We start from the raw sequence: 12,287 nt of genomic DNA, 5'->3' as shown, positions 1-12,287 counted from the left end.
GTTTTTCTTGTTCTCCAAGGTGTTTCCTTGTTGTTTTTGGCCTATATAAGCATCCTATTGTAACCCTCAGTTGTATCTGCGAATTAGTTGGTCCGTGGATTAAAGTAATCGACATTCGATTACATATAACCACGTTAAATCTCTCGTCTTTAATTCTTTGATTATTGTTCTTTCGTTTGTCGATTGTGGAAGGGTAATTCTCTGGAATTACTCTATTGTTTGGGTCCTATAATCCTTACACTGTGGATCCGAACTGCTGGTTTTAATGTTAAGAGACTTCTTTTTCTTGGCTTTCTTAGCCGAACTGATAAGACCTGCTTGTATATGCTCATCAAATATAGGCTTCTTGAAGTTACTTCCCATCTGCACATCAACTGATAAATTCCAAAAAAAACAAAAATAAAAATAAAAATGGGGCTTTCAGTAATGTCAACTCAAATAAAATTTATTGACGTTGAAAGTTCAATAAATTTGGAAATGGGAAAAAATTACCTGAGTAACAACTGCGTAAAGTGGTGGACTACTATAGCTGCACAGAACTTGAGTAAACATCCTACAAAAAATCAATTAATATAATTTTTTTTAAGTTACCTGAACTTAGCAAATAAATCTTACATTTTAATCCCAAAGTCGAGACTCGAGAACGTTTTATAGCCAAACTAAACAGGGCTTCAAACAATAAATAGTAAATGTTGAATATAATGATAATTAGCTCATAAATCAGGTCTTACCCAATAATGAGTCTTGGAACAATGTAAATCATTTTTCCCATTATTTACGAATCTGGACCAAATTGAACCTAATGATGGAATGCAATTGGTGTCAAATAGGTATAAAGCATTAACTTCATGTAAAGTTGTCAACTAAATCCAACTAATATGGCTATTGAGTAAATTTTGTTGCCTTATCTGATAACAGGAAAGCAGAACAGTTGGATGTCAAGAAAGTGGGTCAAATGGGTCAAGTGGTTCAAATGGTAAAACAGTTAACAGTTGCTTTATGAAGTAAAGTGTGATACTTAAAACCTTCTACAATAAAAATCTATATTTTCATTTTTAGAATATAGCTAATAGTAATTATATACAAGAAAAAAATATGTACACTATTTTGACCCATTACTCAATCCACTCAACCGCTCAAATTTCCATCTTTAAATTTGAGTAAAAACATTTTAGAGATAAATTATACCAAGATCCAGAAGAAGAAGAAGAACGAAATCTCGAATGCATTCTGGAAGAGGATAACATGTACAAGTAGACGAACGATTTTGGTCGATGAAACTGAAAGTGCTCATCCGAAGGTTTTACGACAGGGTCACCATCTAAGGCTACATGCTTTTCGGCAACATCATGAGCCAATTGAACAATAATGTGCTCTAGTTTGGTTCCCAGAGCAAGTAGCAACTAAAAAAATCATATACTGGTGTTTACGATTACAGTAAAAGGTGTTTATAAGTACAAGATACTAGAAATTTTTGAGTTAGACAACTTACAAAGAAGGGAAAGAAAGCTATCCAAAAATATGTATGCCAACCTGAATGAAATCCAAGATACTAGAATCATTAATTATTCGAAGCCTTCAAAAAGTCTGATAATATTGAGAGTTTGTTAAAAAAATGATAACCTTTTACTATACATATGTTCTGGCACACAAATAAGATTAAATTTGGTCTATTTTTCTGACATAGTCTGTCCCATGTCATGAATAGCATAAAGGCACAGGTAGCAATTCCTGCCCGGTTGTGTGAGTGGGTTAGAATGACCCAAGAGAAAAACACTGCCTGGTTATGTTTTGTGTTAACGGGTTGGATACTAGATGGGTTACGAGCTTCAGCCCAAAGACAACCATTACCTTTAATAGGTTTTTGTTGTTAGGAAGAGAGGATCGCCTGGACGTTGGGATATACAAATTTGAGAGAAAATAACTCTATTACTTACAAGAATAGATTTACAGAGTATTACAAAACTCTTACAAAAAAAAAAAAAAAAAAAAAAAAACTCTCAAACTCACACACACTCTCTAGGTTGTGATTACACTTCTCTGAGTGATTTTGGGATGATTTACAACTGAGGTTTGCACCTCTATTTATAGCTAAAATTCTATGGCGGTGAATGGTGTGAACGAGGAAGGTTGGCGGAAGTTGGCGGAAGTTGGCGGCCGTCATCGTGTTCAAGTTTGCTACTTCCGTATGAGTTGTCAAGGTTGCCTTCTTTGAATATCTAGAAACAAATCTTGATTACGGCATCTAGAAGGTGAAGCTGGATTATGGCTGAAAACTATCAATTCTCCCCCTCCAGCCAAATCCACGAACATTCTAGTTATGTCTCTGCATAACTCCAACTTTTCTCGAGTCACCACCTTCGTTAACATATCCGCAGGATTCTCCTTTGTATGGATCTTGACTAGTCTCAACAGTTGTCGATCAATTACCTCGCGTATCCAATGATAGCGAATATCAATATGTTTTGTACGGAAATGGTACATGGAGTTCTTGCTCAAATCTAGAGCACTCTGACTATCACAATGTACCCTGTACTCCTTTTGCTTGATTCCAAATTCTTGAAGATAACGCTTTAACCACAACATTTCTTTTCCAGCTTCTGCGGCAGCAATATACTCTGCTTCAATTGTGGATAATGCAACACACTTCTGTAGTCTTGACTGCCATGAAACCGCTCCTCCTGCAAAAGTGTAAATGAATCGTGAAGTAGATTTCCTACTATCAGGATCTCCGGCCATATCCACATCTGTATAGCCTTCCAAGATTGGATCAGCTCCCCCGTAACAAAGACATAGATTCTTTGTACCTTTAAGATATCTGAGAAACCATTTTACCGCATTCCAATGCTCTTTCCCGGGGTTAGAGAGAAAATGACTCACCGTTCCCACTGCATGAGCAATATCGGGCCTTGTACACACCATCGCATACATCAAACTTCCAACTGCTGAAGAATATGGTACTGAAGACATCTCCCCGATCTCTTCCTTGGATGAGGGACAAGAACTCTTGCTTAACTTGAAATGGTTGGCTAATGGAATGCTAACAGGTTTGGCATTGTTCATATTGAAACATGAAAGCACTCGTTCAATATACTTCTCCTGAGATAGCCATAACCTTTTATTCTTCCTGTCTCGGGTTATATGCATTCCCAAAATCAGTTGGGCTTGTCCTAAGTCTTTCATGTCAAAAGACTTAGAGAGTTCCTTCTTCAGCTGGTTGATCTTCGTTGCATCTTTCCCTACGATCAAAATATCGTCTACATATAGTAGAAGAGCAACGAAATCTCATCCAGAAAACTTTTGAATGTAGACACACTCATCTTTTGCAGTTTTCTTGTACCCTTGACTCACCATGCACGAGTCAAACTTTTTGTACCACTTCCTAGGTGCCTGCTTCAAACCATAAAAACTTTTCTTCAGCTTGCATACGAGGTTATCTCCTGAAACCTCAAAACCTTCCGGCTGCTCCATGTAAATTTCTTCATGTAAATCTCCATGAAGAAAAGCTGTCTTTACATCCATCTGTTCAAGCTCCAAGTTCATACTTGCGACCAATCCAAGTATGACTCTAATTGAAGTCATCTTGACTACTGGTGAAAATATCTCGTCAAAATCAATCCCTTTTTTCTGTTGGAATCCTTTGACTACAAGCCATGCTTTGTATTTCACCACTTTTCCACTACTATCCTTTTTCAGCTTAAACACCCATTTATTTTTCAGTGCCTTCTTCCCGTGTGGAAGTTCTACAATCTCATATGTTTGATTTTTCTGCAGAGAATCCATCTCATCCTACATTGCGAGCAACCATTTTTCTTTGTCCTTATGAGATACTGCTTCATGAAAATTCTCTGGTTTTCCATCTTCAGTAAGTAGAAGGTACTCGGATTCTGGATATCTAATCGATGGAATCCGACCTCGTTCAGATCTATGAACTTCTGGAACATTCTGAGGAGATCCACCATCATCTTGACCTTGTGATGGTGCTGGAACGTCTGGCAGATGGGGTTGTGGCTCCCCCTGCTCAGCACCGTCATTTTCCTCATTATCTTCTACTTCTGGCATTTCTTCTTGCACTGAAAATTCATTTCTCATTAATGATTCCGTTGTTGCCTCTGGCACCTGAGCAGCATCATTTGTCTTCTGAGATATTGTGGGCTTTTCAATATCTTCTATTGTCTGGCTTTCATGGAACACCACGTCCCTACTTCTGATCACCTTTTTCTCCTTTGGATCCCATAATCTGTATTCAAATTCTTCATCTCCATAGCCTATGAATATGCATGGAGTGGTCCTTGCATCCAGCTTCTGCCTGAACTCCTTGGATACATGTGCGTACGCCAAACATCCAAATACTCTTAAGTGAGAGTATGATGGATCCTTTCCAGACCAAAGTTTCTTCGGAACTTCAAAATTCAGTGGTACTGATGGAGATCGGTTGATCAAGTAACATGCGGCTCTGACTGCTTCTTCCCAGAATGGATTTGGCAGCTTAGCCATACCGAGCATGCTCCAAACACGTTCCATGATTGTTCGGTTCATTCTTTCTGCTATACCATTGTGTTGAGGGGTATGTGGAACTGTCTTCTCATGTCGGATGCCATATGATCTGCAATAGGCATCGAACTGCCTGGAAGAGTATTCACCGCCGTTGTCGGATCGAAGACACTTTAACTTCTTTCCTGTCTCACGTTCTACCATGACATGGAACTGTTTAAAGTAATCGAAAACCTGGTCCTTCGTCCGCAAGAAATATACACACACCTTTCGAGAAGCATCGTCGATAAACGTTAGAAAGTATCGGTTGCCGCCAATTGATTCAACCTCCAAGGGACCGCAAACATCAGAGTGTACCAGACTGAGTAACTCTGATCTTCTCGTTGAAGAGGAATTAAACGAGACTCTATGTTGCTTACCAAACAAACAATGATTGCAAGGATCTAGTGCAGCGTCCTTGTCTACATTGATAAGCTCCTTCTTTATTAGGGTAGACAACCCTTTCTCACTCATGTGACCGAGTCTCTGGTGCCATAAATTTTGTGAAGCCTCCTTTTCTGCAACATTAATGCTGTCTGTGCAGATCTTCACATGAGTCTTGTACAGTGTGCCACAAATGTGTCCTCGAGCGACTATCATAGCGCCTCTTGACAATTTTCATGTGCCTCTACTGAAATGACTATTATAGCCCTGTTTGTCGAGAGCTACTTCGGAAAGTAAATTCAGTCGAAGATCTGGCACATGGCGGACATCCTTCAAAGTGATTGTGCTCCCGGAACTTGTCTTTATCTTGACATCACCAATTCTGACAATCTCAGCGGAACTGAAATTTCCCATCTTCACAGTTCCAAAGTCTCCAGCTTTGTATGTTGTGAAGTATTCCTTGTATGGAGTCACGTGGTAGGAAGCTGCAGTATCTACCACCCATTCCGTGTCTTCTCGTGAGACGTGAAGGCATGTCTCATCATGGGTTGAACAATAAGCTACCTCACCAGAGATAGTCACTAATATTTCTCCACTCTTATTCTTCGGCTGTGAACTGCTTTGACCTTGTTCCTCTTTCAATCTATAGCAGTTCTTCTTCATATGTCCTTCTAATCCACAATGATGACATTTATATATTGGTTTTCTGCCATTAGCAGACCTGCCCCTGCTCTTGCTTCTGCCTCTCCATTTGTTTTTGCTACTCATTCGCTGTCTCCCCCGATTCTCTGTGATAAAGGCATGGGTCTGATCTGTGCCCATGTCCTTTCTCCTTGCCTCTTCACTGAATAGGGCATCCTTGACCATTGACATGGTAAGTTTGCCATTCGGAGCTGAGTTGCTGAGTGTTACGACCAGTGTTTCCCAGCTATCGGGAAGAGAACTAAGTAGCAATAACGCCTGAACTTCATCGCCAAGAGGCATCTCTACAGACGATAACTGGTTGACCAAGCTCTGGAATTCACTGGTATCCTCGGCAACTGAAGTTCCACTTTTAAGCTTCATGTTGACTAAACGCCTCATCAATAGGGCTTTATTCCGAGCAGTCTTGGCCTGGTACATGTCCTCCAACTTTTTCCAGAGGACATATGCGTCTGTCTCTTGTGCAACATGGTGAAAGACACTATGATCAATCCATTGACGGATCTGACCAGTAGTTTTTCGGTTTGATTTCTTCCACTCTTTCTCTTTGGCAGAATCAGGGTTTATACCCTTCAATTCAATAGGATCGAACAAATCCTTACAGCTGAGGAGATCTTCCATCCGAGGTTTCCACAACGTGTAGTTTGTGGCTGTGAGCATAATCATAGCTCCGAAAGATGATGTTGACTCTTCTGTGGACATTATCACCTTACAAATGATTTTTCAACACTAACGGGGTTGAATTTTATAAAACAGATATCACCGTTATGTCCGGAACGGTTGAAAATGGTGGAATAGACACTTCGCGGCTCAAATTTCACTTACGGGCCAAAATTATAATTTGTTATAAAATTCAGGGACCAAAAATGAAATTCTGAAAATTTCAGGGACCAAATTGTAAAATTTCAGAATTGCTACAGTACTGGTACAGTACTGCCACGGGAACTTGCTACAGTACTGCTACAGGAACTTGCTACAGTGCCGCCAGCTGCTACAGTGAATTGCTACATGACTGCTACAGTGAATTGCTACAGGACTTTCTTCTCCGGCGAAAATTCCGGCACCGGTCGTCCTCTCCGGCGAGTTTACCAAACTTTGACCGCGTTTTCTGGGCTCGTTATAACTTCGTTTAGGTCGCCGTTTTTTGCGTTGGACTCGGTTCGATGAGACGAATCCAATGGTACACTCAAAATTGAATTTTGAGAAAACTTCAGAAGACCTAAAAACTCAACCAACGTCTCTAACCAAGCTCTTGATACCACTTGTTAGGAAGAGAGGATCGCCTGGAAGTTGGGAGATACAAATTTGAGAGAAAATAACTCTGTTACTTACAAGAATAGATTTACAGAGTATTACAAAACTCTTACAAAAAAAAACTCTCAAACTCACACACACTCTCTAGGTTGTGATTACACTTCTCTGAGTGATTTTGGGATGATTTACAACTGAGGTTTGCACCTCTATTTATAGCTAAAATTCTATGGCGGTGAATGGTGTGAACGAGGAAGGTTGGCGGAAGTTGGCGGCCGTCATCGTGTTCAAGTTTGCTACTTCCGTATGAGTTGTCAAGGTTGCCTTCTTTGAATATCTAGAAACAAATCTTGATTACGGCATCTAGAAGGTGAAGCTGGATTATGGCTGGAAACTATCAGTTTTTGTTTTGGACCATGTTTGATCTGAAAACTCGTTTAGACCCAACAACCCGTTTAGATCTGACAACCCATTTAGACCCAACAACCCGGGTAGACCCTTTTTATTAGTTGAGTATAAAATATGAAGTTTGGCAACAAATTTATGATGAAATAGAAGAGTAGGTCGTAGTCTCGTAGATGATGGGTGTTGACTATTAGCTTATAAACCAGAAAAAAATACAAGTGTAACTTAAAAAAGTGTTCCGTACCATTAATATTCAGTAGCATGATATGATGACACAAGGTAGTCTACTTGGGTGACTGATCCTTAGAATTGCTTGAAGAAAGATTTCTTCAAATTTGATCCATCATGACATAAGAATTTAAGGGGGAAAAAAAAAGATTTATAACAAATTTGATCGATCATGTAAAAAAAATTATTTCGAATTCACAAACGTAGATTTTTATGATATATAACTTACCAGCCAACCTCGAGCATGTGAACGCTTGCCAAGACCCATGACTTTCATTCTTCGTTGTAAGTAAATACTCCGTAGTTACGAAGTATGTGTCATAAAAAGTGTATAATTGTCTTTGTTAGGTCCCGATAATTTATAAATACCTTAATTACACTACTTAACTAAAGTAAATGTTATGTGTCATAAAAAATGCACTTTATTTGATCTTGTAAAGTTGTATTCTTTTTCTTGACAAAAAAAAAAAAAATGAGTGATATAGCTTTTAATTGAAATTTATGACTCCTAAAATCGATGTATTTTTTTTTTCTAGCTCCTTACTAGAGGGCTTGTTTGATTATTAAAAATTTTCCACTGTTCTAAAAAAAATTGTTATTAGAAAACCTTCTATGATAAAGAGTTCCTGTCAAGCAACTACTATATGTCTTGGCAGTGGCGAAGCCACATAGAGGCTAGTGGGTGCAAGTGACACCACTCACTAGTCCAATAACCCTTAAGTCCAAGACTAATTTCTAGTTACATAGTTGGTTTTCATATAAAGTGACCCCATCAATTTAATCTCCTGACCCTATAAATTTTGTAGCCCAAATCCAACCGTCCAAACTAATTTTTAAAAGTCCAATAATATGTGCTGTGATTTCCATTAGTTAGTCACAAATTATATATGAGATGACTTATTTATTTATGCTATTATATTACAAACACCTCAAATTTAATTAGTATATTGCAAATCTCATTCATATGGTCGTCGGCGACTACTTAAAGAAATATTTAATATTTAAAACATATCCCAAATTGGAATCTTAAAGTAATTATATTGCAAACTCGAGTTTTCAGTTCGCTTTATGAGCCGAATAATCTCGAAGAAACAACATGTCTTGCAAGCTGTCCGGAGTCATCCCATGATGCACCTCCGTGACCATGAAGAGTTTTTTGATGCTCAATGAATTCGAACTCGTAACCACCCTAAAAGTTTAGTTTATTATGTGTGAGTACATGACCCGTTCATGACTCGATATATTTCAGTTATATTTTGTGACACCACTCATTTAAATTCCTGGCTTCGTCACTGTGTCTTGGGCTCTTAGCCAAAGATTTAAGATTGTGGTCTTGGAACGGTAATATGATTGTTAAAAACATGTATTTGGTTTGTAAAGATTTATTTTTAAACACCAATTCATGATTAGTATAACAGTTTATACCTGCAAAATTTCTATTTCTATTTTCTTATATTTCTTTATTTATTTATGTTATTATGTACACTTGGTATGCTATTTTATACTATCAAATTTGAATTTCAAATACATTGTGATGCTATAGAAGCATAATAATGTGAAACGGAGTGGCCCTAATTGGAAGTGCTATTGCATTTTTTTAAATTGGTTTTATGTACTGATAGATACTCTGCGTAGCATAGTATTTATCCACTCATAAATGTTTGACTCTTATTAGTAAAAACTAGAAAAAAAATTCGACCGCGCGTTGCTGCGGTTTTATTCGACGCGCGGTCGAATTTGAATATACGTAGTTTGGTACATAATATATCTAGTAGATTGGGTTGTTTGTTGGACGTGTATGTATATGTATGTAATATAGCCCGAAACATTTAGTGTTTTTTTAACGATGTCCGTTTCGTGTATAGTTAGTCGCGTTGTGTTCGTAAAATTATTTCAAGTTAAACGGTGGGCTCGGAAAAATTTAACTCGCACCGACCGAGAATACAGGGCCCGTTATCTAGTGTTTTTTTAACGGTGTCCGTTTCGCCTATAGCTAGTCCCGTTGGGTTCGTCTGATTTTTTCGAGTTGAACGGTGGTCCTGGAAAAGTTTAACTTGCACCGAGCGAGAAGATAGGGCCCGTTAAAAATTCGGGTGGAAGTTTTTTTGTTTTTTTTAATAAAATTATATATTTACGCTTTCTACCCCTAAAAAAGTCTAAAGGTGAGGGGTCGTTGTGTAAACTGAGCCGTAGTTGAGGGACCATTTATAGTGTGAACGCAAACTCGAAACGACAATACGTTTGAATTGAAACTACAAATTTTGACATGTACTACAAATTTTGACATGTAATGTAATTTAGTATGTACGGGTAATTAAGACAATTACAAATCCCAAAAATAAAGTAATTTTTATTCACATATTGTTGACTTAGTGATATGAATATGTGTGTGTATCGCACATTTGGATAGGATTGGTAATGTACTTCATGAGTGTGGTTTTGGTAATCCGTAAAAAAAAAAGGAGGATTGCGGACGTCTTGACAACTGAAAAGTGTGAGGATAATACTAATGCGCTTCTTGATAACTTGGCGAACGTTGCTACGGGGAAAAGTGCGGGACGTAAGTATTGTATATGTGTGGATAAGGATTGTAAAGGTCATTGTAGGGGTTGGCACGTGCATGCTAACAAATTTCGTTTTTACGGGGGGAAGAAGGGTGATACGAGATGTGCGGGGAAGAGGAAAGGGAAAGAAAAGAAAAAGAATGTAATGGATGGGGAGTTTCGTTTGCACGATTCGAGTGACGGGGATGAGATCGAGGGAACTTCTAATCGGAGTGCAAAAGTTGGTCAAACTTTTGTAAGTGTCGAGGGGAAGCGTATTGGAGCGGGGGCGGGAGAAGCGTTAGAGGGTGTTGGTTTTTTTTGACGAGTTTAGGAATGGAGGATTGAATTCGGACGGGGATGGAATCGAGTCTACTTTTTCGTTTAAGGCAATTGCAGAAGAGGGCACTAACGTCACAAATCTTGGTACTTGATTAGGGATTTTTGTTTGTTCTATTGTCTGGTTATTTTTAGATCCGTTATATGTTTTTGATTCTTTTGTGTTTGGGTAGTCCACGTTAAGGTTCGGTTTTAGTTAGCGTCGCGAGTTGTCTTTATTAGGTTTGTTTTCTGTCTTCATTCGTTTTTGTGGTGGCCTTTTGTATCTTTGTTTTTCTTGTCTCTGTTTCGGAGATTAAGATTTATATAAGTTATTGTTTTTTGCAAAAAAAAAAATCTATCTAGAATCAAAGTGTGTATCGCTCTATTCAGCCATAAAAGGATCAATGGTGTGTAAACTATAAATTAACTTCCCATCATTTCAATTCTAATTTGATTTTGCCACATGTGGAGTTATTCAGATATTTTTTCTCGAATCATCCTCAACCAAATCGCATAACTCAAACCATTTATATAGATGGTTAACAACGGATAAAGAGTAACTTTGAACGAGTAATTTACTTCGAGCTTAGTTATGTTTGATTGCTAATTTCAGGGCTGTTTAAGAGTGTACCCTATTATTTGTTAGCATCCCAATTGGCTGGTTCATACGATTTGTTTTATTTCCGCTTTAGAATTTGTCTGTTGTGTTTTCAAGTTAGTCGGTTGGCATTATATATTGAGAGCACATGGCTCAACCAGACTTGAGGGAGGTCGAACCTTTCCGGACTGATTTGGGCTGGGTCATGAACCGTGTAAAGAGCACAAGGCCCAACCAAACTCGGGAAGTATCGGTTTGTGCAGGGGCGGCTCACAAGGGGTACAAGGTGGACATTTGTTCAGGGCTCAATTTTTTAAGGGGCCCAAATATATTATGTCTTGAATACTAGTCCAAGTAATTTTGGGCCTTTTTGTTCTCTTTTCAATCTTGAAAAGGCAAGCCCAAATAAATATATGATACATCCACCGATCGGTTCCAAAATCCACAATTCAATCGACAAAAAAAAAAAAAAAAAAAAACAAGGGTTCGATCGTACCGTAACCGTTCATCTGCTAATCCAGTTTCGCATCCATCCAGGTATTTATCTTTCTTTCCTTTTTTATTCTTTTTTTTTCTTTGTTACGAAAATTGGCGGATATAAATATGTAATGTATTATGTATATATGTTGCATTATATCGTGATGTCGGTGGTCGAATTATAATTTATTTGGGGGTTTGTAACTTGGTGGTCGAATTATGTTGCATTATAGCATCTGAATTTCACATCAATTTATTTGGGGGTTTGTTACTTTGTTATTCACTCATCTGCTAGCTATGTTTATCCTATAAATTGTTTTTACAAATTTGCTTTAGATTGCCTTTAACAAAACTGTTGATTTGGTAGCTATTTAGTTGGTTTTATTTGTAGTTGAAACTTGAAACAGGGTCTTTAACTTCATTTTATGGTTTATTTTATTTGTAGTTAAATTGCTCATATATGTAACGCCGTAACGATCAGCTTACTATTATTGTTGATATGACGTTAATTGTCATTTTTTTAATTAGCTTATATTGTTCTTCGGGTCTTGGGGCCCTTTTTCTTGGCATCGTTCGGGGCACTCAAATTCTCGGGATCGGCCCTGGGTTTGTGGTTCCTTCATCTATTGATAAATGTTTCCTATTCACTATTTCTATGCTATTCGTTGTTTTAGTCAATAATAATAAAATAATAATAATAATAATAATAATAATAATAATAATAAAAGAGAGGGAGAAACAGAACAAACCCAAAACCAAAACATAATCAAACAAGTATGATACAACATTTTATATCTAGATAATAAATCACAAGTTAAACCTAAAAAAGTTGTTATATTTAAAAT

The 12,287-nt window shown here is 37.7% G+C and overlaps 1 pseudogene; it reads right to left on the bottom strand.

Annotated features, from left to right (window-relative positions):
- Nucleotides 1–207: 207 nt before the first annotated feature.
- Nucleotides 208–4,524, bottom strand: LOC139902423 (MLO-like protein 1; annotated as a pseudogene).
- Nucleotides 4,525–12,287: the final 7,763 nt, after the last annotated feature.

Source organism: Rutidosis leptorrhynchoides, chromosome 3, assembly GCF_046630445.1.
Source record: "Rutidosis leptorrhynchoides isolate AG116_Rl617_1_P2 chromosome 3, CSIRO_AGI_Rlap_v1, whole genome shotgun sequence".
Classification (NCBI taxonomy): Eukaryota; Viridiplantae; Streptophyta; class Magnoliopsida; order Asterales; family Asteraceae; genus Rutidosis; species Rutidosis leptorrhynchoides.
The sequence above is the reverse complement of the archived record's forward strand: the minus strand, read 5'-3'. Positions and strand labels throughout refer to the sequence as shown.